This window comes from Odocoileus virginianus, chromosome 29 (assembly GCF_023699985.2).
Source record: "Odocoileus virginianus isolate 20LAN1187 ecotype Illinois chromosome 29, Ovbor_1.2, whole genome shotgun sequence".
Lineage (NCBI taxonomy): Eukaryota > Metazoa > Chordata > Mammalia > Artiodactyla > Cervidae > Odocoileus > Odocoileus virginianus.
In genome coordinates this window covers 29400366-29426859 of record NC_069702.1, presented here as the reverse complement: position 1 = coordinate 29426859, position 26494 = coordinate 29400366, and the positions used below count along the sequence as shown (strand labels likewise).

Here is a 26494-nt window from a genome sequence, read left to right as displayed (position 1 = left end):
TGTGTTTCTTAGGTTAGCTTTGTCATTTGGTTTATACTCACATTAAGAAGACCATCAGTTCAGTTTGGTCGCTCAGTTGTGTCCGACTCTGTGACCCCGTGGACTGCAGCATGCCAGGCTTCCCTGTCCATCACCAATAAGACCATGGTAACCGATTTTTATCTTTTCCATAGATTGCATTTGGATAATCGTTCTGTGACAGAGTAAAAATAATTTTTATGATTGACACATGACGGACCAATAAACCTCCAAATACTGCAGCTTCTCCACTTATTAAAATTAGCCTGTTAAAGTAAGTATCTGGGAAAGAGAATAGCTGATTCATTGTTTAAATGAAATATACAGTCAAGAAATAGTAATTTTTTTTAAAAAGGGATTATTTTGTATTAATAGTCCATTTTTTCCCACGGCAAATATTTTTAAATTAACAAGACTGGAAGCCAGAGTTAGGATGTAGTGAGGACCAGTGTCAGGCTCTAGAGAGGAAAAGAGTTAGGATGTAGTTTGGTAAAGAGTCAGGACATTGGTGCTCTGAGACAACTCAGAGGGATAGAGTGAGGAGGGAGGTGGGAGGGGTTTCAGGATGGGGGTACACGTGCATAACTGGCTGATTCATGTTAATGTATGGCAAAAACCATCACAATATTATACAGTAATTATCCTCCAATTAAAATAATTTTTTAAAAAAGTCAGGACATAACAGCACAGTAGAGTTAAAATATAATGTCTACACAGTTATCACAAAGAACTGATTTTACTCCAAGATATACAAGAGTGTCAAAAAGCTGAATTCTCTATGGATGCTGAGTTGGTGCTACTGTGTAAAACTCACACTGACCAACCTAGACAGCATATTAAAAAGCAGAGACATTACTTTGTCAACAAAGGTCCATCATGGTTTTTACAGTAGTCATGTATGGATGTAAGAATTGGACTATAAAGAAAGCTGAGCGCTGAAGAATTGATGCTTTTGAACTGTGGTGTTGGAGAAGATTCTTGAGAGTCCCTTGGACTGCAAGGAGATCCAACCAGTCCATCCTAAAGGAAATCAGTCCTGGGTGTTCATTGGAAGGACTGATGTTGAAGCTGAAACTCCAATACTTTGGCCACCTGATACAAAGAGCTGACTCATCTGAAAAGACCTTGATGCTGGGAAAGATTGAGGGCAGGAGGAGAAGGGGATGCCAGAGGATGAGATGATTGGATGGCATCATCGACTCGATGGACATGAGTTTGGGTGGACTCCGGGAGTTGGTGATGGACAGGGAGGCCTGGTGTGCTGCGGCTCATGGGGTCACAAAGAGTCAGACATGAATGAGTGACTGAACTGAACTGAGGATATTTACAAAGTGGAATGATGGGCTATGGCATCCTCTGGCCATATTTACAAAGATCAGGTGGTAGTGCTTTGGATTGGTCAGGAACTGAGTAGTAGTTACATCAACCAGCTTTTCCTAGGCGGGCAAAAGCTAGGGTGCAAACAGAGCCAAAGCTCTGAGTATCAACCACAGGATGCAAAATACCTGAGAAGCCTTTGTTAATAGCTCTCATTCTGAATAATCATCTCTTTAAAATAGGTAATAAAGGAACTTACTGTTTAAATAAAATTCAAGCCATACAAGATGATATATATACACATATACAACAATGTATATAGAACGCCCCCCACACACACACATACACACACAGAAAGTAAGGTTTGCCTCTAACCGCTGTCCTCCAGTCATCCAGTTCTCCTCAGATGTGTTTGCAATTTCTTGTATACCCTTGCTGTGATGGTCTGTGCAGTGTTTCATCACTTTTAAATTTGGTAATTCTGCTATACTTGGGGTTTTTGACAAGTTTTCCACCTGCTGTGAAAGGATGTTCTGAAGACTGTGTTTCTAAACTGAGAGCAAAAGGAAAAGGAAGCACAATAAACAAATGAGCTCTAGTGTTACAAGGATCAAAGGACACTGGGGAAAAGAGGCATGAAAGAAAGGTGAATCTACTATGCTATTTGGAAGAAGAATTTTTTTCCCTCTTTAACAATAATTAGGAAAACAAGACTTCAGAGTCAGAGAGTCTGATAAAGTTCTGGCTATATCACTGTCTAGCTGTGTAACGTTGGTCATTACTTAATCTTTCTGAGTTTTGTTTTCCTAAATTAAAAGATACAGATAATGTTAACTAACTCCTGCACAGAGTTATGAGTTACCTGGCACCTAGAAAAAATAAGTGGCAACTATTATTATTTTCTTAGGCGTTATTTAAAGGAAATTTTGTATTTTAATCCTGCTTCTTTCCTCTGATCCCATCTCAGTATTTATTTATAGGTTAACTGACATATAATTGGCATATAGTCACCTCAATATTTGTTAATGATGTATCTAAGGATTTAAAACAGCTTCCTTCCCAGGAAAATAAAATTTTCTTCTAGATAAATTCTGTAGAATTAGAAAATACCAAGCTGAAGGCTAAGCTCTAAGATAACTGCTCAAGCATATTCTAAGCTCTATGGCAGATATATATATACCCTACTGGTCTGAAGGACATCAGAGGATTGAGACTCATCACTGTAAAGAGATCTTTTGTTTTTGTCAGTCGCTCAGTCGTATCCAACTCTGCGACCCGATAGGCTGCAGGACACCAGCTTCACTGTCCTTCACCCTCTCCCGGTGTTTGCTCAAACTCATGTCCGTTGAGTTGGTGATGTCATCTATCCAACCATCTTGTCCTCTGTCATCTCTTCTCCTCCTGCCTTCTATCTTTCTCAGCATTGGGGTCTTTTCCAGTAAGTCAGCTCTTCTCATCAGGTGGCCAAAGTATTGGAGCTTCAGCTTCAGCATCAGTCTTTCCAATGAATATTTGGGATTGACTTCCTTTAGGATTGACTGGTTTGATCTCCTCCAGTCCGGGGGACCTGGAAGTACCTATTTCTTTTTTTTTCCCTTTTGACTGCACCACAGAGATTATGGAATCTTAGTTCCTCAACCAGGGATCAAACATAGGTCCTTGGCAGTGAAAGTGCGGAGTCCTAACCACTGGACCTCCAGAGAATTCCAGAAGTATGTGTTTCTTATATGTTACATTTAGTCTGCTTTCCCCTCTACACTTAAAAGCCTGTGTCATAAAATCCTGATAACCTATCTCTCTACCTACATGCCCACCTGTATCTGTATAATATGTGTGTGTGTGTGTGTGTGTGTGTGTGTCTGTGTGTCTGTGTGTGTGTATACATGTGTGGGTTAAGAGATATAATGCTGGTTTTATAAGTAACATTTATATTTGACAAAAAAGTAACAAAAATGAAAAGGTCAACAGTAAATTGGACATTAGGATATTTTTCTAGTAAAAATATAAACCTGTATTTTAAAATAATCTTTAAGCCAAGATATGTGCAGAAATGTTCACTGAAGCATTGTGTATCATAAAAATGGAAGAATACAAGTTAACCATCAAAAAAAAAAACCAAGTTAACCATCAATTTAAACAAATGATTTAAGAAATTAGGTCTAGTCATTAAAATGGAATACTATACAACCATTAAAAAGAATGAAGTAGATCTATACGTGCTGATATGGCATGATCTCTAAGGTATACTGAAGAATAAAAACCATGTTCAGAAGAGTAAATATATTATCATTTCTCCTTAGAATATGTATATTTGTATTTATAGGCACTCACATCTATTTGAGTGATGCACTCACAAAAACACACACATGTCTAAGCTTGTACTTGGAAATAAAATGTTGAGTGCATTTCTGGAAATTGTTAACAATAGCAACATCTGGAGAGAAATTGTGGGTCTAGGATGAGAGGAAGAAGTTTGTTACTGTATATATGTGATTGATTTGTTTACCATAAGTATAAATTTTTCCATTTAAAAACCAAACAAAATACTGAAAGGATATTTTTAGAAGTTGTAGATCTTTATCTGAAGCATTACTTACTATTACAAATAAAATATTCCAAAATCTAAAAATAAAATAATCTTCATATATATTTCAAATTTGATCCTATTTGTAGGCTTCATTTATAACAAACACTTACTAGAGTCTTATGGCAGTAGTACAAACACAGTACTAATTTATATTGAAGTCATTTGAGCAAATACAATATTGTTATCATTTGCAAGGTTGCATGTGAAATAATTCACTTAGCGTATAATTTTATAATGATCACTTGTTATACTTCATTTACACAAAATTAATTATTCCATTTAACATTATACTCACAAGTTAATGTCAAGATTTCAAGGAGAAATAGGATTAACTAATCTATGGCACCTGCTTTCTAGGTATTTTTCTTCAAATAAAACTTGGGATAGAAGTCTAAGCTATCATAAGAACTGTCCCTGGAAAAATTCAATAAAGTAGATGTACTTCCACCAACTCCATTCTTGTTCCATTCTTACAACTTCCAGACATCTTTGTGAGCTCCTAGGCCTACTCTCCATTCAGAATTTGTACACTGGACTGTATTTTCTTCTTCTTCAATTTGGTGGAAAATTTATTCATGATTTTGTATTGGTTTCTGCCATATAACAATGCGAATCAATCATAATTATATATGTATGTCCCTTTCCTCTTGAGCCTCCCTCCCCTGCCTGGACCATATTTCAATAGCACCCCCTACAATTTTTTCTACTCATTACAGTTTCTATTGGTGACAGTTATCTTGAAGTTTGACCATGAATCTGACCTCATATCTTAGTAAGGAGTGAGTGATCTGTTCTGACAGTCATTAATTTCAGAGATATTTATTAATGCACTTTTTGTACTAGACACTGAGAAATGTATAATGAAAGTAGTTCCTTCTTTCCATGTTCTCACAGTCTAGTAAGGAAGATGGATAAGAAATTAATTGCAGCATATTGCATTTACTGTGATAGAGGTATTAATATATATATCAGGATACCATTGGACTTGAAAAGAGGGACACTTTCACACTCTTATGGGGTCAAAGACCATGTCAAGAGAGTTGACAACAAAGTTGGATCTTGAAAGAACCAATAAATATTAGCAAAATGAAGGGAATACTGTCCTTGGTCGAGGGAGGAATTTTTACACAATCTCAGAAACATAAGATTTAGAGAATTTAAGGAATTGCAATGGTTTGTGGCAAGAATGCTAACATAGCGGGGATGATGAAAAGTCCAGATCATTAAAAAGGCTTATACAGGCATTGTAAGGAACTTGAACTTATCTGGAAGATATTGGGGTGCCCATTGAAAGTGATATAAGCAGATTTACATTTCAAAGCTGGGCTTTGGCAGTGGTTTGGAAGATGAATTATAGGAAGACAAATAATTTACAGGAGAAATAGGAGTGCCTAGACCATGAGAGCAACTTCAAGAGCTGTTTAGACCGTCTACAGAAATCTTGCTATTCTGAAATCATCTTCTATGAGCCTTATGGCAGCCCTGGGCAGAGGCATCCAGGGCAAGGTCAAACTAAAGGAGCTGACAGACATGTATCAAAAGTAAAGGCTTGGACTTCCCTGGTGTTACAGTGGATAAGGATCCGCCTGCCAATGCAGGGGACACAAGTTCGATCCCTGGTCCGGGAAGATGCCACATGCGGCAGAGCAACTAACCCCAGTGTCACAACTACTGACTGAGCTCTCACTCTAGAGTTCTCGAGCCGCAGCTACTGAGCCCACACCTAGAGCCTGTGCTCCACAGCAAGAGAAGCCACCACAATGAGAAGCCAGTGCAATACAACAAAGAGTAGCCCCCACTTGCTGCAACTAGAGAAAGCCTGTGTGCAGCAATGAAGACCTGCTGCTGCTGCTAAGTCGCTTCAGTCGTGTCTGACTCTGTGCAACCCCGTAGACGGCAGCCCACCAGGCTCCGCCATCCCTGGGATTTTCCAGGCAAGAACACTGGAGTAAGTTGCCATTTCCTTCTCCAATGCATGAAAGGGAAAAGTGAAAGTGAAGTCACTCAGTCGTGTCCGACTCTTCGTGACCCCATGGACTGCAGCCCACCAGACTCCTCCGTCCATGGATTTTCCAGGCAAGAGTACTGGAGTGGGTTGCCATTGCCTTCTCCGAATGAAGCCCTAGTGCAACCAAAACTAAAAAAAAAAAGTAAAAGCTTTAGAGACTTCCCTGGCGATCCAGTGGTTAAGACTCCGAGCTTCCAGTGCAAAGGGCTCAGGTTCAATCCCTGGTGGGGAACACTAAGATCTTGCATGCAGCAGAGCAGCCAAAAAAAAAAAAAAAAACATAGTAAAGGCTTTAATCCTACGTGCCACTAACTGGGGAAATACCAAACCAAAAGAGTAATTTTTGCTATGTTGTTATTGAGAGACTCTAACCTAATTTTTGAATCTCCTTACAACATCCTTGCTAAGTAGGGATCCAGCCATATTAAGTAACTCCAATGAGAACAAGTCACTAGTCCCTAAGAAAGGTCGTATACATTTGCTTTCATTTAAAAAAAAAAAACCAGCAAGCTTTGTAGGGACTTCCTAGTCAATATTGCAGGTGCTCTCCAGATTTTCTGTTGACTTTGCCTACATTTTCTCTCCCTGAAATTCAGCTGTTTAGTGATGCATAATTGATATGTAGGGCTGATTTTATGGGAAGGTAATAAAAGGAAGCTTTCCCTAGGTAATGTCATTTGGGGGAGCCAGGAAGCAAAGTTTCTCCTCCCTCAACTACCCCCACCCCAAGCTATAATAGAGGCCCAAATTTCACCATTAGCATTTCTGAAGAAATGGCACATTAAATTAAGTCACACTAGGATGTTTATGACATATCAGACAGATTCCGTCCTGACATTGGGAACCCCGAGAAGTACAGAACCGCTAGCAAAGGGAAGAGCACTAAAAGTGGAGAGTTTGTTCAAAATACTGTTTCTGGGACTCATATAATTTTGTCACAATAGATCTGGGGTGAATTTCTGGGTGATTCTGATATGCAGCTAAATTTAGGAACTATTAGCTGTGAACCCACATTAAAAACCCCAACTAACAGGCTCACCTCATAAACACACAAAGTCAATGTTCCTATAAAGCTTGTGTCCTAAGTTTCTAAGGTAATAGGAGAGTCAGTGGCACATTTGGTGCCTGATGAAATATGCCACTGACTTTTTAAGTTTCTAAGTTTTCTTCAATTTCTGCTTTCAGTGAACAGAACTATGGTGATGAGAACAGAACAATTCATAACACTTTGCCTTTAAAATTTCTGTTGGCTATTTCAATATTTATGTATCTTAGGATGAGAATTTTATGAATCTGTAGCAAATATTAGGTCACTGGGCTCATGATATCTTTTTAAGTAAGTGGCAAGTTTTTGCTTTGATTTTTCTTAAAATAAACACGGAAATTTTTCCAAGGACATAAAAATGCATTTTTAAATCGTGCAATGACAAAAAAAAAAAAAAAAAGAATGATAGCCAAAGCACTCAGATGGAAGATATAAAAATAAAAATTAGCAATTTGTTTAACATTTACAGTTTACAACCTTCATTTGTATATTTGACTCATCTAAGAATTCTGTAACATGGATAGGATAGGTGTTGGGGTACCAATTTTATCTTATTTGTTTTTTGGCTGTGCTGGATCTTTGAGCTCACACAACTAGAGAAAGCGGTAAAGACCCTGTATAGGAAGAATGTCATACGTTGTATTCTGTTTTCTAAATAATTCTAGTAAACTCAATATGTTAATTCAGAAATTTCAATGATTTATACAAAGACTTGTTGAATTACTCCTGGACATAAGCAGTAAATAATAATAGAACTACTTTTTGTTGGGAACCAGCTCTGAACTAAACGCTATGTCAGGTGTGTAAATTATCTCTACTTCTTATTGATAGCTTACATTCCTGAGTACAGTCCTGACTGCAGTAGAAACGGCGAGTCATTGCCCCATCAGTAAATCACTGGAGAACTTTATCTAGGCTTCGAAGAACTAGCACTACCAAAGGAAGAAGCACACTGTGCTTCCAATCTGGGATTCCAAACAAACCTGCGTTCTTAGAAACTTCATGCTTGCTGGCAGCGCTTCCACCCATGAAGTTTGGGGCGCAGCTACGACAAGGACTCGCTTTCGGGACTCTGGCCCTGTATGGAAGAAGCCAAGAGAGACGCTGCTGGAGCTAGAGTAGAACCTCGTTCCCAAATGTGCTCCTAGCAAGTCTGGGTTCCCCGTGACCACCATGCTTGGGGTCTAAGTAAAAGTACACAGTAACGGCATGGATTACAAATCCCTCGAAAGTCTATAATCTGACAGATTAGGTTAGTAGTTCTAATTCCCCAGGCAGTTATGGAATGGTCAAAGAGACCGGGAATAGCTGACCAAGAAACCAAAGTTTGGTCCACACGTTTCGCCCACAGGCTTTCAATCACCCACACACACAGGTACACCATAGAGGCAGTAAAATAAAGCAGAAAACATGTATACTGAGAAAGCAGAGAGGCTACAGCTCTGCGTGTTCTTACCTTGTCCTGAAGATCCCGGACGAGCCCCCAAGATGGTAACTTAACGGTGAGCGATGTCAGGTTTGTGATGTCTGAGGATTTAACTTCGGGACCAGGGACCAGGCTCAATCACTCAAGAGGTTGTTGTGTAGCAAAAAAGGGACAGGGAAAGCTTCTGACATAGACATCAGAGGGGGATGGAGTGTGTCCCCCTGACTAGTCTTATCAAGGCCTTCCTTATATGCTTTTACCAGACCCACTGCCACAAGAGACATCTGAAATTAACAAGAATAGAACAATAGAAAGGTCTTACCAGACACACTCCTACAACACACATCTTAAGATAACAAGGTTAGTCAAAAGGTTCTTGTTAAGGAGAAACATGTCCTTGAGCAAGATACATTGTCATATTGACTAAGACAAAGTCATGCAGGAAAAAAAAAAAAAAAACATTTGTCCTTTTCTTCTCCTTGAGGGCCCTGGACTCCTACCTAAAAATTAGCTCTCTCATTATGACAATACTGCAAGATGTTAAGATGTTATCTTATTTTGCAAAAGAGGAAACTGAGACTCAGGTTAAATGAGGTGCTTAATGATTAATATGTTGCAAATCTGGCAAACTCCCATCTTTCTGATCCCAAACTTCTCTTCATTACATCTTTCTTAAATGATTATAAGGATGTTTATTAACAGTCATTAATTTTTAGTCACTTAAGAATTACTAATTTACACACACGCCATGTTCACTCATTCATTTGAACAGCCACATATACATATTTTCCCAGGTAAAGTATTTCTAGGACCTGGACATTAGCTGGGCACTGGACATACAAAGAAAAAATAAAATGCCTATACAGAGAGTGTAGGCTAGCCTGGGAACTGTATCAGTGAATAAATAACTAGAGTATAAACTATGAATACCACTTAGGAATATCCACGAAGCACTTTAGTGACTAATAGGAAGCTGACACTGCCTTAGCTGTGATTTAGTGTGCTAATTTTGAAGATGTTAAACTATTGAAACCTTCAGTGAAAAACATTTAGTTGGTTTATTTAATATTATGTAATGTGCTTAATCACCGACTCAATGGACATGGATTTGGGTGGACTCTGGGAGTTGGTGATGGACAGGGAGGCCTGGCGTACTGTGGTTCTTGGGGTTGCAGAGTTGGACACAACCCAGCGACTGAACTGAACTGAATGTGCTTAAGGGTAACTTTAAAAAGTAGACTTTAAAAAGTTCTTTTCCTTATGAAATGGAAATTCCAGAACAGACGCAAATTGAAGGTGAATAGTCTGAAGCATTGAGGAGGTTTATGTAATCACTGATGTGGCTAATTTTCTGTTTCACACTTATAACTATTACACACCTCACTTTTACTCCTGGTCACATGGTTGTAGCTGATATTTATAATTAGTGTTAACTCCAGACTCCTGCTGCCCTGGTTCCTCGTCTGATAGGGTGACCCAAACCTTCATTTCTGCTGCCCACTCTGGGTGGTAGTTTTTTCCTTGCCAGAAGTCTCAGGATATGGGAGTAGCAAGAGCACTTTGGGAGACCTCCCACAATTCAGACTTATTCTCCCTTATCCCCATTATACAGTAGAAATCTGATTTCCCCTTGGTAGTCAGGATCGATCACCACAATAGGTACAGTAATCACCTGTTTTGCCTGTTGATTCATTGGTATGAGGAGCCCACAGTGGCCAGATGGCAGTCCCAATTTCCAGCGTCACAGAACCATGGTTGTGACCTCTAGTGGAAGCAAGCATTCCTTCCTTTGGAACTAAGACCTCTATGGGCTAAGTTGCTTCAGTTGTGTCTGACTGTGCAACCCTATGGACTGTGGTCTGCCAGGCTTCTCTGTCCAAGGGATTCTCCAGGTAATAATACTGGAGTGGGTTGCCATTTCCTACTCCAAGGCCTCTATTCTAAACTTAAAGTCACAGGGACAGAAAGAAAAGTTTGTTAGTGAGTCATGAGGGATAATAAAGAAAAAAGCAACTCCCATTTTCATTTCCTAAACCCCCAGACCTGTAAATCCTGGCTATAGAAGAACGAACACCACCTACATTACTATCTAATTTAGAGCATATACTGCGCCCTGGAGGACACTGCCTCAGCTGCACAAGCTATGCCATATGCCACTGGTGCCATACATGATTTTTCAAAAAGACAGTCCACCATTCTGTCAAACCAGTGGCTTTAGGAAGGGAGGGAGGCAGGATAAGACGGGTGAATTTGATGAGTATAGTCCCAGTGCCACACTTCATTTCTACACAAAGACCTCCTTCATCAGAAGTGACGGTGTATGGAATAACGTGAAAGTGGATAAGCCCCCCCATGAATCCAAGGATGGTGGTTTGGGCATAAACTTTATGTGCAGAGAAGGACGATCTACATACTACATAGAGGGCCTATCCCATCGAGAACAAAGTGCTACTCTTCCCATGATGGAAGTGATCCAACAAAAGAAACCTGCGCCTCGTAGCTGACAGGTCCCGCTCCGGGCATCGCTCTCTATAAACGGCTCGGTTTTGATTTGGCTCCAGCAACAGAACCACATGCATACAGCAGCTGTAATAGGAATCATTATCTGATTCAGTTCATAATAATTCACGGTTATGCTCCCAAATTCATCTGTCTTCCACAGGCTCTCCCTAACCCTTATTTTACTACCCAACAGATAACGCTTTTACAGATGGATTTTTTCTTCCTAATGTTGATATAGGCAATTTTTTAGATGTGAATGCATCAAGACCAGAAGGAAAATGGGGAAAAAAAAAAAAAAGATGGAGATAATTTTTCTTTAAAGCACTACACTGGGAACCTCAGCCATAAAGGAGGAAAAAAAAAAAGCAAGCACTTTTATGTATTTATAACGACAGTTACATTTCTACTGTGCATTTATCCTCACAATCTACAAGATAAATAGTAATCTAACTTATTAAACTGGGAAACTACGATATAGTGAAATTAAGTGACATGACCCAGTCCCATACCTAGTAGTGTAGAGCAAGATCTTAAGCCCAAAGGTCTGGGGTGGATTTCTCACCCGAAAGCTAAATCTCTTTACCACATTCTAACAAACAAGATTATTATGTTCTTTATTTTCTTCCCAGAAGATAAGTTATTCTAGTATTGCACGATATAATTTTATTCTTAAAAGAGATACAAGTAGGAGGGTAATGAAAACAGTTAAAATATGTCTGCTGGGACTTCCGTGGAAGGCAGGTGGTTTCCACTGCTGGGGGCACGAGTTCGATCCCTGGTTGGGGAGCTACGATCCCACATGCTTCTCAGCCAAAAAACCAAAACATAAAGCAGAAACAATATTGTAAAAAAAAAAAAATAAAACTTTAAACACTCCACATCAAAAAAATATTTTTTTAAAAAAGCAGGAAATAGGGCTGTGGGAGAAGGCAAGGTGTACCCCTGATTGGGAGGGAGGGGTACAAGAATTCTGGATGAAGGATGCTATCCAGGTAGTTCCTGGGTATGTCTGTAGAGGGAAGTTTTGGGTGACACTCTGGAAAAGAAAGTAGAAGAAAAGGAGGTCAAAGAAAAATAAAGATGAATTTCATGTACTTACTAGTTCAGCCCCTTCTGAGTTGTCTGAATACTTTTAGCTTTGATAGAAAACTTAGAACATAGTCATAAGCTTGTAAATAGAAGTAGTAATTTCTGACTTTTAGAATTAAATTCAAATAGCACTGCCTTTGAGCAGTGTTTTTCGATTCATTTTTTCCCACTCAATACTTAAGATATTTGTTATATCTAAGTCTGGTTTTCACCTAATATTTTACCTTAAACCAGTGATTCTCAACCAGGGGTGATTCTGCCCCGCGGGAACATTTGGCAACGTCTGGAGACATTTTTGTCATAACTGGGTGCTAGCGACACCTAGTGGCCAGAGGGCGGGGATGCTTCTCAACACTTCACAACACACAGCACAGCCTCTCACCAGGACAGCGGTGCCAAAGATGAGAAATCCTGATTTTAAGTCAGCTCATTTTTGTTTCAACTCCCTCACAACTAACATTTACTGAGCAACAGTATAGATTTTTTTCTTGAAGTACAGTTGATTTACAATGTTTGTGCTCGTTTCAGGTGTATAGCAAAGTGATTCAGCTACACATATCTATTTTTTCAGGCTCTTTTCCCTTATAGGTTATTATGAAACACTGAGTATGATTCCCTGTGCTATACAGTAGGATATTTTAAATACTGTTCAAGTGAATGACATGCAATGCTTCTTTGAATTCACACCTCAATCTTATGTGGTAGATGACACCATTAAACTTCTTTTACAAGTAGGGAAACTGAGGGCTAATTAACTCGTCCAAAGTCAAACAGCCAGAAAGTAGCTGAATCTGGATGGCATGATGCTCGGGATCCTCAACTTAACCAATACGCTCTATTTTATATCCCTACTATAAATGAAAACCAGTATCACGTGTCACGTACTGCTGCTAAGTCACTTCAGTCGTGTCCGACTCTGTGTGATCCCATAGACGGCAGCCCACCAGGCTCCCCCGTCCCTGAGATTCTCCAGGCAAGAACACTGGAGTGGGCTGCCATTTCCTTCTCCAATGCAGGAAAGTGAAAAGTGAAAGTGAAGTTGCTCAGTCGTGTCTGACTCTTAGCGACCCCATGGACCTCAGCCCACCAGGTGTCATGTACTAGAAGAACATATAAATAAATTTAATTAGAGCAAGCAAAATATTTTTAAGCTCTAGCTAGGTATTGTTGCCTGCTGAAGTCTCTGGGTCTAAAGAGTGGGGCCTTCTCATGGAAAGGGAGACTTAAGTGTTAGAGAAGTGTTAAAGACATGCTAGCATCAGACCATGCTAGCATCAAGTACAGCTGACCGCTCCAATACTGTGGCCACCTGATGCAAAGAGCCAACTCATTGGAAAAGACCGTGATGCTGGGAAAGACTGAAGGCAAAAGGAGAAAGGGATGGCAGAGGATGAGATGGTTAGATAGCATCATGGACTCAATGGACATGAATCTGAGCAAACTCCAGGAGATAGTGGAGGACAGAGGAGCCTAGCATGCTGCAGTCCATGGGGCTGCAGAGTCAGACATGACTTAGTGACTGAACAACAAACAAGCATCAAACCAAGATTTCCTTCTTGACATAACCAGAAGAAATGAAAATGAACTTAAAGGGGACAATTTTCCTATTATGTAATTCAATATTACACAATGCTGTGTTTGTGTATCACCTAAAGTCCCAACTTTTAAAAATAGACAAACTCTAGAATATTTTGGTTTCCCGTGACTTAGACCTATACTTCCCAGGTGGTGCTAGTGGTAAAGAATCCACCTCCAATGCAGGAGACTTAAGAGAGGCGGGTTCGATCTCTGGGCTGGGAAGATCCCTGGAGGAGGGCCCAGCAACCCACTCCAGTATTCTTGCCTGGAGAGTCCCATGGCCAGAGGAGCCTAGTGGGCTGCACTCCATGGGGTCACAAAGAGTCAGACACAACTGAAGCGGACTTAGCATGCACACATGAGTTATATAGACTTAGATTCAAATTCTGGATCTGCTACTATTACTGATATGTATATTAGACATAGATATGATATTAACTATGTATATGATATGATTTTATATCCTCATCCTAGATATGATTTTATATCCTCATCCAGAGAACTGGGACAATAACATCTGCCTCGTAGGGTTGTGTGTGCTGTGCTAAGTCATTTCAGTTGTGTCTGATTTTGTGCGATACTATGGACCATAGCTTTCCAGGCTCCTTTGTCCATGGGATTCTCCAGGCAAGAATACTGGAGTGGGTTGCCATTTAATTAAGTGAGTTATAAAAAACCTTGCAAGAAACTGGCAGAAAATTACACAACAGAATTTGTGTAAATTTCCTTTCATTTCCTGAAGATTCTGTGGTCTCTTTCCAGCACCAACTTAGATTCTCATATACTTCCATGATTTGTTATTCAGTTGCTCAGCTGTGTCCAACTCTTTTGCAACCCCATGGACTGTAGCCCGCTAGGCTCCTCTGCCCATGGGATTTTCCAGGCAAGAATAATGGAGTGTGTTGCCATTTCCTTCTCCAGGGGATCTTCCATATACAAGCTCTCTAAGAGACATGGCAGGACAGGCAGCCACAGTTGGCTCCAGAGTGCCACAGGGAACAAAGAGCTGCTCTATCCAAGGTAACCACTGGGGCCTCCTGGGAGGAAGTGGCCTTTTGAGCTATGCTGGGTACCACCTCCCTTCTCCCCAGTACATCCTGTGAAGGTTGTTGATCGTCCAGGGACAATTTATGGGATTTGCAAGCATGACAGTCCTGAGACAGTGACTCTGATAGACAACACAGGTCCCTGGAGGTTACCAGAGGGAGGAAAGAGGAAGAAGAGGAAGGGGTGGTTTTGTTCTTAGGAACGGAGTAGTGGGTCCATCTTAATTTCTAAACACACACACATTGGCTCCAATTTTAGGTCTGCCATATGGCCACACAATCATTAAGTTTATGGCAAAAGGTTGTACTTTAAATATTCACAGCACCTCCTAGAGGATTGTAATAGTGATTCTGTGGTATCAACTGAAGCCAAGTTCAAATAAGCATTGGGAATATTGTCAGCTTTTTTAAAACTTTTTATTTTGTATTGGGGTGTGGCCAATTAACAATGTTATGATAGTTTCAGGTGAACAGAAAAGGGACTCAGCCATACATATACATGAATCCATTCTCCCCCAACCTCCCTTCCTAGCCAGGCTGCCACATAACAGTGAGCAGAGTTCCATGTGCTTTATACATTAGGTAATATTGTTTGCTTTTGTCTTTAGAATTTTGATTCTAGAATCTCTTCCTTATTTCATTATGGATACCTTTATTCTCTTAAAATATTCCTTTAATAAGGCTTGAGATTTCATGCCATAATCATGGATAATTAAAATGCAAATACAACTAGAGAGTAAAAACACTGACAAATTCAGAGTATCTACTGCCCACTAGGATGTCAACTTCTTGGGGGTAGGGACTTAGTTTTGTACCCTACTAAGTCCCCAAACCCTCAGAGAAGACAATGGCAACCCACTCCAGTACTCTTGCCTGGAAAATCCCATGGACAGAGGAGCCTGGTGGGCTGTCGTCTATGGAGTCGCACAGAGTCGGACACGACTGAAGTGACTTAGCAGCAGCAGCAAATCCCCAAACCCTACATAAGTAAATAGCATATAGTTAGTGCTTAATAAATATTTGTCAAATGAATAAGAGTTCATACTAAGGTGCAAATGGTTATAGCAGTCAACATTTGTTTTGCTGCACATGTATTTTTTCATGCCTCTTGGCTTTACATGTGCTGCATCATCTTTCTGCAGTGCTTTTGTCTGCCTTTTACTCCTCTATCACCTGCCCCTCTTCCTTACTGGGAGAAAGTCTACCAACACTTTAAGACTTAATTTTTGGGTAAAACTCTCTTTGACCCCATCTTCCTCTTCACATTAACTCTCTTTGACTAGCTGGGCTCCTGTAGTCCTTGGTATATAATCCCGTTATGAGGGATGGCTTTGTGCTGTATTTACTTGTTTACAAGTTAGTCTGCCGCTAGAAATGAGCCCCTTGACAGTTGTAATGTAGTACATTTCTTTTGTATCCTCGCCCTTAACAGGGATAACTGGTTTACCCTTAACATGGGTAACCGATCTTCAAAAAATATTACTGACTGACTGAATCTTGTAAATGGTCCTTTATCCTTCAGGACTCCAGGAAGATCTCAGATCCCTTTTAAGGAGTGCATTATCAGATTACTTCCTTTAAAAGCTCTGTTTTGGAGAGGAAATCTTCCTGCCCAATCTGGCTTTATTTTACTAAATCTCTTTGTCCTGTACTCAAATGGAATGATTGGTGTGGAAACACAGAGACAGCCTATAAATAAGGGATTTGGTTATACTTGATCAAATTTCAAGGCAGGACTGATTATCTTGGTTGTCTTTTCTGTAGATGCCTTCTAGTTGCCCTGATGCCATACAGACCTTAAGGACAGTAATATTCTGGGAGGGTTGGAATATTTCTGCCAAGGAAAAAACAATGCTTTGATTATCTGGGACATGATTATTGTTGGTGCAGAACTGGGGAATTATATCTTGTAAAGTAGTAGCTCATGTCTCCAGCTATAAGAGGATTGTGGCCTGCTCAGGTTGCTGTGGTTGTAACTATGACAACTATGGAAAATACCAGAGAGATGCCAAGAAGATAGTGTGGTAGCAACCACGGGCAGGAGAGAACAAACAGCCAAGACCAGGGACTGCCCAGGGTCCCTGGAGTCCAGTGGTTGTCTATGTAGGAATTCAAGATCTGACTTCCACATTTCATTATTTATTTGTATTGATGCAAACCCCAAACTGCTCACGATTGATCCCTTTCATTCATCCATTCTGCTTTAAGTTACTCTGAGGAAGGGAATGGAGGGCCTACATGAGTCCTTATGTAAAACCTGAAGGGCTCCAGAACTGAGAACAGGCACAATTTAATTACGCCAACTGTGAATTTGTGTGGGTGAAATAACAGCTGCTGATCCTTAGGATATTTTTAAGTTGCAGCTAGTTGGGATACTCTTTATGTCTATATATGGTCCTTCATGCTACAGGACCTCATGGAGATGAGTGGGCTAAAAACACAGACTCCTTGAAACTACAGCATCATCTCGGTCTTTGACAGCGTGTCAGCAGCCTGCTCTCTGGGAAACTTCAGTGAGGTTAAAAGTTAAGCCTCTCATCTGACATACTCAGCAGGGACTCCTCCATCCCCCACCCCACCCCCCCATCATCGTTCCTAGGGTTTTTTTTTTAAGATTAAAGGAGAGACTTATTTGTCAGTCTCTATATACTTTCAAGCTGTTCAGTTACCACCTCTTGTGCACAACATGCATGCCAGGCAAACAAACTTTAAAAGCACAGCAGACTGAAGCAGCAAGCAAGCCCAGCAGATTAGCCCCCTGAGCCCGTGTGCTATATGAAGCAAACCAAAACACAGCTGGTGGAGTTAATTTTAGGCTTACCGACCTTGGCAATGTTCTATCAAATGGGGAAAAGCAGCTCTGAGTAGGTTCAAAAGGAGCCTTCCTCCGCCTTCTCCCCATACAGCTGACTGGAAAAGTGGCTGTGTGGTTTAATAGGAAAAACAATTAATTATAAACCATGGTAAATTGGACAGATTAAGAAATTCAATATTTATTATGCAAGTCCAAGATTAAGCAAGAAATCTTTTAAGATGTCTGTCCTATGACTTAGATCCTCAACATAACATTCAAAGTAGCACTTTCTGAAAAGTTCTGAAAAGATTGGGCTTCCCTGGTAGCTTAGTTGTTAACGACCTGCAATGCAGGAGACCCCGGTTTGATTCCTGGGTTGGAAAGATCCCCTGGAGAAGGGACAGGCTCCCCAATCCAGGATTCTTGGGCTTCCCTGGTGGCTCAGATGGTAAAGAATCCGCCTGCAATGGGGAGGGAGGTGGGAGGGGGTATTGGGATGGGGAACACATGTAAATCCATGGCTGATTCATGTCAATGTATGACAAAAACCACTACAATATTGTAAAATAATTAGCCTCCAACTAATAAAAATAAATGGAAAAAAATTGTTTAAAAAAAAAAGAAGTCTGTGTAAGTGTCAGGAAGGAAAGGTCCATTTTGTATGTGAGTCTGTTACAGGGACCTCACCTATTTTGGTGGTCAGAGAATTGGATCCTGCACATTCAGAAGTAAATAATATGTGTTTACTCCTTGCATTCAGAGTCTCTTGGACTTCAAGGAGATCTAACCAGTCAATCCTAAAGGAAATCAGTCCTGAATACTCATTGGAAGGACTGATGCTGAAGCTGAAACTCCAATACTTTGGCCACGTGATGCGAAGAACTAACTCATTGGAAAAGATCCTTTTGCTGGGAAAGCTTGAAGGCGGGAGAAGAAGGGGACGATAGAGGATTAGATGGTTGGGTGGCATCACCAACTCGATGGACATAAGTTTGGGTAGGCTCCAGGAGTTGGTGATGGACAGGGAGGCCTGGCGTGCTGCAGTCCATGGGGTCACAAAGAGTCAAGACACGACTGAGCAACTGAACTGAACCTACGCCTTGCATTTAAATTCTTGATATATTTTATATAAATGGCATAATTTAATAAAACTTCTACCTCTGCACTTATCATTGCCAAACCATTTTGGTGTCTTAAAGCACCATGATATAGAAATTTATCTTTGTTTTTGAGTAGAAAATATTTAAGAAAGTCACTCAGTCGTGTCCAACTATTTACGACCCCATGGACTATACAGTCCATGGAATTTCCAGGCAGAATATTCCCTGCCTGTATTTACCAATGACCTATAGGCTACATGATGAAGGCAGGGACTATATCCTTGTTTTTTGCTCATAGAGGCCCATAATAGACAAGAAATACTTATCGAGTTGATAAATGAATGATTTGCACCTCATCGTTCCTGTAAACCTGGCATTTTATTGCACAAAATTCACCTTCAAAGGAATGAACAGCTTGAAGGGGAAGGTACTGGGTGAGGTTTGGGATCAATGGATGATCTTCCTGCTATTATAATACCTTATAATGTGTTTTGATGCTTTACAGTTTTGAGTGATAAGTGAATGCATTGAGAGACACCAAGTTTCACCAATCAGTCTTTAATACTTCCATTCTTTCCTATTACATTCAAATAATACGTCCTTGAGAAGCATTTATAACCATTCTCAAGTCTGTCTTTAATGAAGATATAGAATTAAAATCTAAAGCCCATTGATAAGGATCAGGCTGAATTGTTAGTTATGTTAAATGACATCATGTAGCATGCCAAAATTTATTTAGAATTTATTCATTCATTCTAATTGAGATCATCATGGGAAGGGGGAAAAGAAATGAACTTTACTGAATTCAGATTGTACTTACAAGCTATGTGATCTTGAGAAAATTATATTCATAACCTCTCAACATTAGTTTCCTTATTTATCAAAGAGGGAATATAGCACCTAATATCAACCTGATGGGGAAATAAGAAAAATAGAGATAAAGTATATAAAAAGCTTAGCAGAATAATCAGCCCATCAGACACTCAGGCTTCCCTTGTGGTTCAGCTGGTAAAGACTCCACCTGCAATGTGGGCGACCTGGGTTCTATCCCTGGGTTGGGAAGATCCCCTGGAGAATGGAAAGGCTACCCACTCCAGTATTATGGCCTGGAGAATTCCAAGGACTGTATAGTCCATGGGGTTCCAAAGAGTCGGACACGACTGAGCAACTTTCACTTTCAGAAATACTCAATAAATGGCATGGCAACCCTCTCTAGTGTTCTTGCCTGGAGAATACCTAAGGACAGAGGAGCCTGGCAGGCTACGGTCCATAGGGTTGCAAAGAGTCGGACATGACTGAGCAACTTAGCATACATTAATATAAAAGCAAAAATAATACTATGTAATAAACTAACTAGACGGAATAATTATTATATCAATGTAGATATTACGTAACCAAAACACTCCTGCACAAATGAATGCATTTTACCAGGTTACTAAGAATTTGTTGCCCTGGTATACATTATCTCGGGTTTGTTTGTCAGGTATCTATTCTTTCAGAAGCAGATCACATTTCTGCATCAGAAGAGAAAAGGTACTCAAGAAATACTGAGGCTCAGAGTTAGCCATAGGGTTTGGATTTTGTGTTTCTCCTCTCTGGCATTAGCAACATTTGCTTTAAGTTTTACAGGTAAAAATATCTTTATATATATATACCCAGTTCAGTTCAGTCGCTCAGTCATGTCCGACTCTTTGTGACCCCATGAGCCGCAGCATACCAGGCCTCCCTATCCATCACCAACTCCCGGAGTCCACCCAAACCCATGCCCATTGAGTCGGTGATGCCATCCAACCATCTCAACCTCTGTCGTCCCCTCTCCTCCTGCCCTCAATCTTTCCCAGCATGAGGGTCATTTCAAATGAGTCAGCTCTTCGCATCAGGTGGTCAAAGTATTGGAGTTTCAGCTTCAACATCAGTCCTTCCAATGAACACCCAGGACTGATCTCCTTTAGGATGGACTGCTTGGATCTCCTTGCAGTCCAAGGGAATCTCAACAGTCTTCTCCAAGTCTTCGGCGCTCGACTTTGTAGTCCAACTCACACATCCATACATAACTACTGGAAAAACTATAGCCTTGACTAAATGGACCTTTGTTGGCACAGTAATGTCTCTGCTTTTTAATATGCTGTCTAGGTTGGTCATAACTTTCCTTCCAAGGAGTAAACATCTTTTAATTTCATGGCTGCAATCACCATCTGCAATGATTTTGGAGCCCCCAAAATAAAGTTAGCCACTGTTTCCACTGTTTCAGCCACTGTTTCCACTGTTTCCCCATCTATTTGCCATGAAGTGACAGGACCAGATGTCATGATCTTAGTTTTCTGAATGTTGAGTTTTAAGCCAACTTTTTCACTCTCCTCTTTCACTTTCATCAAGAGGCTCTTTCGTTCTTCTTCACTTTCTGCCATAAGGGTGGTGTCATCTGCATATCTGAGTTTATTGATATTTCTCCTGGCAATCTTGAGTCCAGCTTGGGCTTCATCCAGCCCAGCGTTCCTCATGATGTACTCTGCATATAAGTTAAGTAAGCAGGGTGACAATATACAGCCTTGAAGTATTCCTTTTCTTATTTGGAACCAGTTCCATGTCCAGTTCTAACTGTTGCTTCCTGACCTGCATATACATTTCTCAAGAGGCAGGTCAGGTGGTCTGGTATTCTCATCTCTTGAAGAGTTTTCCACAGTTTATTGTGATCCACACCATCAAAGGCTTTGGCATAGTCAATAAAGCAGAAATAGATGTTTTTCTGGAACTCTCTTGCTTTTTTGATGTTTCAGAGGAAGTTGGCAATTTGATCTCTGGTTCCTCTGCCTTTTCTAAAACCAGCTTGAACATCTGGAAGTTCGTGGTTCACGTATTACTGAAGCCTGGCTTGGAGAATTTTGAGCATCACTTTATTAGCATGTGAGATGAGTGCAATTGTGCAGTAGTTTGAGCATTCTTTGGGACTGCCTTTCTTTGAGATTGGAATGAAAACTGGCCTTTTCCAGTCCTGTGGCCACTGCTGAGTTTTCCAAATTTGCTGGCATATTGAGTGCAGCACTTTCACAGCATCATCTTTCAGGATTTGAAACAGCTCGACTGGAATTCCATCACATCCACTAGCTCTGTTCATAGTGTTGCTTTCTAAGGCCCACTTGACTTCACATTCCAGGATGTCTGGCTCTAGGTGAGTGATCACACTATTGTGATTATCTGGGTCATGAAGATCTTCTATGAGTAGAAAAAGCTGGCTAATGTGAGGGCAAGGAAAGAACTCTAATCCAAAAAGTCATCTTCTGTATCAACATTTACAATTTTAAATCCCCATGAATTGTAACACTTTTTCTAGGCCTTTTCTAAATGGGACCTGCTTTTTGTTCATTTTCTTGTAATTATGGAAAATTCCAAAACTAAATAAAAAGACACCACAGTATAATGCTCCTCATGTACTTGTCACCTGGCTTTAACAATTCACATCTGTAACAACTCCTACTTCCATTCCTCCTCCCATGCTATTCTGAAGCACATTCCAGGCATATTATTTCATCTACAATTATTTCAGTACACATTTCTAAAAAATAAAGGCTCTTAAAAAATATAGACACATCATCACTACAATTAATAATTATTAATAACATCAAATAGCCAATGTTTAAATTTTTTGATTCTCTATAAATGACATAGACATTTGCTATTGTTCTTTTTCAGATTGCATGTTTGAATCAAGATGCAAGTGAACATATACATTACAACTAGTTGATATGCCTTTTATGTTTCTTTCAACCTCTAAGTTTCTTCAGCTCTATTTTTTCCTTCCGATTCATTTGTTGAAGAAATTAGGTCCTGCATATTTTCCCCACAGTCTGGACTTGCTGCTTGCCTCCATGTTGTGTCATTTAACATGTTCTTTACCATATTCTTCTGTTCCCTGTATTGCCTATAATTCAATATATCTCATTGTAGAGGCTTGACCAGGTTCAGCTTCTAGTTTATTGGCAAGACTTCTTCACAGGTATTGATATATCCTTCTGTTAGGACACACATAAAGTGTGGTTTTCTCTCTTATAATACCAGCAAGCCATTGGTGATCAATTTCTAAATCCATTTGAGGTTGCAAAATGGTGACTTTCTAATAATAATTCAACCATTATTATTTCATTTTTTAAAACTGAAATACTTCCATAAGGAGAAAAATTTCCCCACATCTAGTATTTGAAAACTTGGCTGTAACTGGTGTTATTTTCTTTGGGAAAGGTAACATATTAACACATTGGCAGTGATTAACTTATCCTATTTAAAAGGTATCATGAATCATTTTCTTCAAGACTGTAGAAACCCTCACCTTGAGGAAAAAGGGAAATATAAGTACAACTGATAGAGAGGAAGTAAATGTTCATCAAAAACCTGAGATTAAAAAAACCAAAAAACAAAAACAAACCTGAGATATTTGGGAAGAGATGAAAGAAGATACTTTAGTGTTTACAGGTAGCACTTTGCTAAGTCTATTCTTATCTGGCATATAAATTCCTATTTGGAAGCTTACCTTAAAGTTTTGAATAATATTTGCTTATTGAGGAGTCCTATATTCTTACCTCCTGTTCAGATCTCTCCCCAGGTTTTGCACAGTACTCAAAGCTCTACCTGACATGGCTACTTTGATGTCTAAAAGACATTTCAGAGCTAACATATCTAACAAGGAACTTTTAGTTTCATCTCAGAAATTGTGATTCCAATCTTCCCTATTTCAATAAATGGCAGCACCACCCGCCAGTTACTAAAGACAAAAAAACAGAAGTAGTCTTTGACTCCTTCTTTCCTCTAATACCTAGAGTCAATCAATCAATCACCAAGTGCTGTTCATTTTCACATTATTAACTTCTTTCTCTTATCAATGTCACTAACCTAAATCACGTCACAACTGCTGAGAAACAACTGGGCTATTACAATAGTCTTCTGGCATCCAGGCTGACATGCTGGCCTCCTCTAGAACACTCTCCACAAGAAGAGAGAGTGATCTTTCTAAAAATGTCAATCAAGGATCATGAGCTGATAACTGTTGAAGCTGTGTGATGGATTCATTACACCAATTTCTTGCCCTGTTTATATGTTTGAACTTTTCCAAATTGAAAAAATAAAATGATGGGAATTCGCTGGCAGTCCTGTGATTAGGACTCTGTGCTCTCGCTGCTGAGGGCCAGGTCAGGGAACTAAAATCCCATAAGACGTGCTTTACAGCCAAAAATAATAAATTAAAAAATAAAATAAAACAAAATGTTATTCAGATTATTTACCTTCTCATTATTGTACTTCTTGGATGACCCTTCTATGTTCTTGGAATAAAATTGAAATGTCTTACCTAAGCCTGTGAGCCCCAGCCAGCCCCCTGTTTACATGGCCAGCTTTATCTGATGACACTCTTCCTGCTCAGGGCGCCCAGGCCATAACCAGTCAGTTCTGAGAAACCTTTAAGCTCTTTCTTATCTTAGAGCATGTGTACTTGTTATTCCCTCTACCAGAAAATGACCATTCCCGAGCTCTTTGCAAGGTTGCCTCCTTCTCTTTCTTCAGGTTGCAACAAAACTGCTCAATCTAAGTTAGATCGTCTTCCTTTACCATTAATGTCTATTACATTATTCTGTTTATTTTATACCTTACCACAGTTTATATGTATCCTGTTTGCTTATATATAAATGTAAGGTGAATGGCTACCCACTCCAGTATTCTTGCCTGGAGAATTCCATGGACAGAGGAGCTGGGCAGGCTTCAGTTCATGGGGTTGCAGAGTCAGACATGACTGAGCCAGTAACATACACATTGGACATGCACTTGTTTATTACAATAAGAAATTAACTTAAATGAATACTTAAAGATATTTGAAGGCATGGGACTTCCTTGGTGGTCCAGTGGCCAAGACTCTGTGCTCCCAACACAGGGGGCCAGGGTTCGATTCTTAGCCAGGGAACTAGATTCCACATGCCACAACTAAGAGTTCGCATGCTGCAACTAAGGATCCCGCATGCCACAACAAAGATCGAAGATCCCAAGTGTTGCAACTAAGACTTGGTGCAGCTAAGCAAATAAATTAATACCTTTAAAAAATATATTTTAAGGCATATACCCACTCACATTCTATTTTACTCATATTATAAGTCCAATTATTTGAGAAACTGGTGGATAGTATACAAATTTTAATAATTTTGCTTCATAAACACAGATTTATAAGCAAAGTAAGATTCTGATCAGGAGAGTAACTTCATGAAATTGAAATTTTAGGAAGATAGTAGTATGCAATATGGATTGGTGAAAGAGAAAGCAGAATTAGAAATCTCTACCTGAATATACCCTCTCTTTGGTTCTAAATTGCCCAATATTTCAAAGTGCTGAATAATTTTAAGTCACAGTCACTGTTTAATTTAAATGCCCAACCTCTGAAATTATATTTTGTATCACTAACATGACAACTCTCTCATTTTTACTACCAATACATGTAAGTTTTATCAACTGTTAATTTCAGGCAATTCTCCTAGTGGGATGATAAAGAAAAACTCAGCAGGTATTTTTGCAGATTCTGTCCTTTGCCAATCATTGTACTGATTCAGAGTCATAGGATTCATTTATATTTAGTTACACCAAAAACACAGCTACATAAGCCAGTCTACCAAACCAAGGAGCAGATAAAAACTGTCTGCCAGTCATCTAAAGGATGTCCCTGGCATGACAGAATTTTAGAACTGGAAGATAAATAAGAGATTATGTAATAATCCAAAACCTCCTCATTTTAAAGGGGGTGAAACTGTTCTAATAGGTTTACAAACTTACTTTTCCCAAAGTAAAAGATAATATGCTAATCTGATAGTGCAAATCTTATTTTCAGAAGACCCTTAAGGAATTGAATAGTAAATCTGTATCATATCAAAATCTAGCACACAGGGCTTTTATGTCATAAACCCATTATTTTTGTTATAGGGATAATGCCTCCTTTTCCCTCTTTTCCAGCATTTTTCCTTTAAGTCTTCTCAAATTATTCCAGTGACCTCTGCTGTTCCTCAGATAGTACTGAGACTAATATTTTCTTGTTTTTAAAAATGGTTTGCTTTATCAACATGCCAAACTTGTAGTGCATAAAGTCAACAGAACACACTTCATACTGGCATCTCCTTCAAGTCCTCCTAAGAGCCCAAGGTGGGTTACAAGCTATATAAAATTTAAGTTTTGTTCAAACTCTTTGTAAAGTTACTCGTAGATTTGATGGATCTCGTAAGCAAAGAAGATGGACATCTTTCAGTAAAATAAATGGATACCCAAATTCATAATGCTGTGGAAGTCTGATTATCAGTCTACAACATCCATTAAGCATTTATGCGGCTCAAGCACAGCATTGCCTTTGAGCACACTGATGTACAAAACACTCTAGAAGCTAGAAGGAATTCAGTCCCCTTTACAGAGGAACTTGCATTTCACACAGTTAAGGCGCCCAGGGCAAAGCTTTATAATCTACAGTATTTGCTCAGCATACCTTGAGCATGTCACCACAGCAGATTTCCCAGCTTCTGATGACAGCCCCACTCTCCTGCAGAGACAGTGTTGGACCCTGGCAATCTCCTACTTCTGGCTTTTAAATATGCCCATAAAACAACCCACTGAGATCCTTTCCTCTCTTTGGGCGGAACCACACCCAAACCACTCCTACCAGATGAAATTCACTCCTGTTTTTACATACTTAGCAGAGAGACCCCACAGCCTTTCATCTGGGCACTCACAGTGGGAGAACTCTGCAGGCAATTCCATCCCTCAGTGCAGGAACCCTGACATCCCAGAGTTGAAGCCAACTTCCTTCCAGATCGCTGGCACCCAGCTAAGCAGCTTGGAGCGCCCTGCCACCTCCACAACCTCAAACGGGGTGGACTGGCCTCGACCGGCCGGGCAGCCACCCAGCACTGGCGGGGCGTGGTCTGCGGCTGCCTAGGTGTCCGGAACGTTGGGGACCAGGGGATAGCAGCGG

General features: G+C 39.9%; 1 long non-coding RNA gene across 2 annotated transcripts; it reads right to left on the bottom strand.

The window, feature by feature from the left end:
* Positions 1 to 1676: 1676 nt before the first annotated feature.
* Positions 1677 to 26440, bottom strand: LOC110126663 (uncharacterized). 2 transcript variants are annotated; one of them, XR_011484598.1, is made up of 6 exons: positions 26009 to 26440; positions 17442 to 17538; positions 10074 to 11939; positions 8432 to 8685; positions 7959 to 8053; positions 1677 to 1888 (listed from the first exon to the last, which is right to left on the bottom strand). It is a non-coding gene; the product is annotated as an uncharacterized lncRNA (long non-coding RNA). The 2 variants fall into 2 exon arrangements; XR_002310506.2 differs by lacking the exon at positions 1677 to 1888 and having other exon boundaries at positions 7401 to 8053.
* Positions 26441 to 26494: the final 54 nt, after the last annotated feature.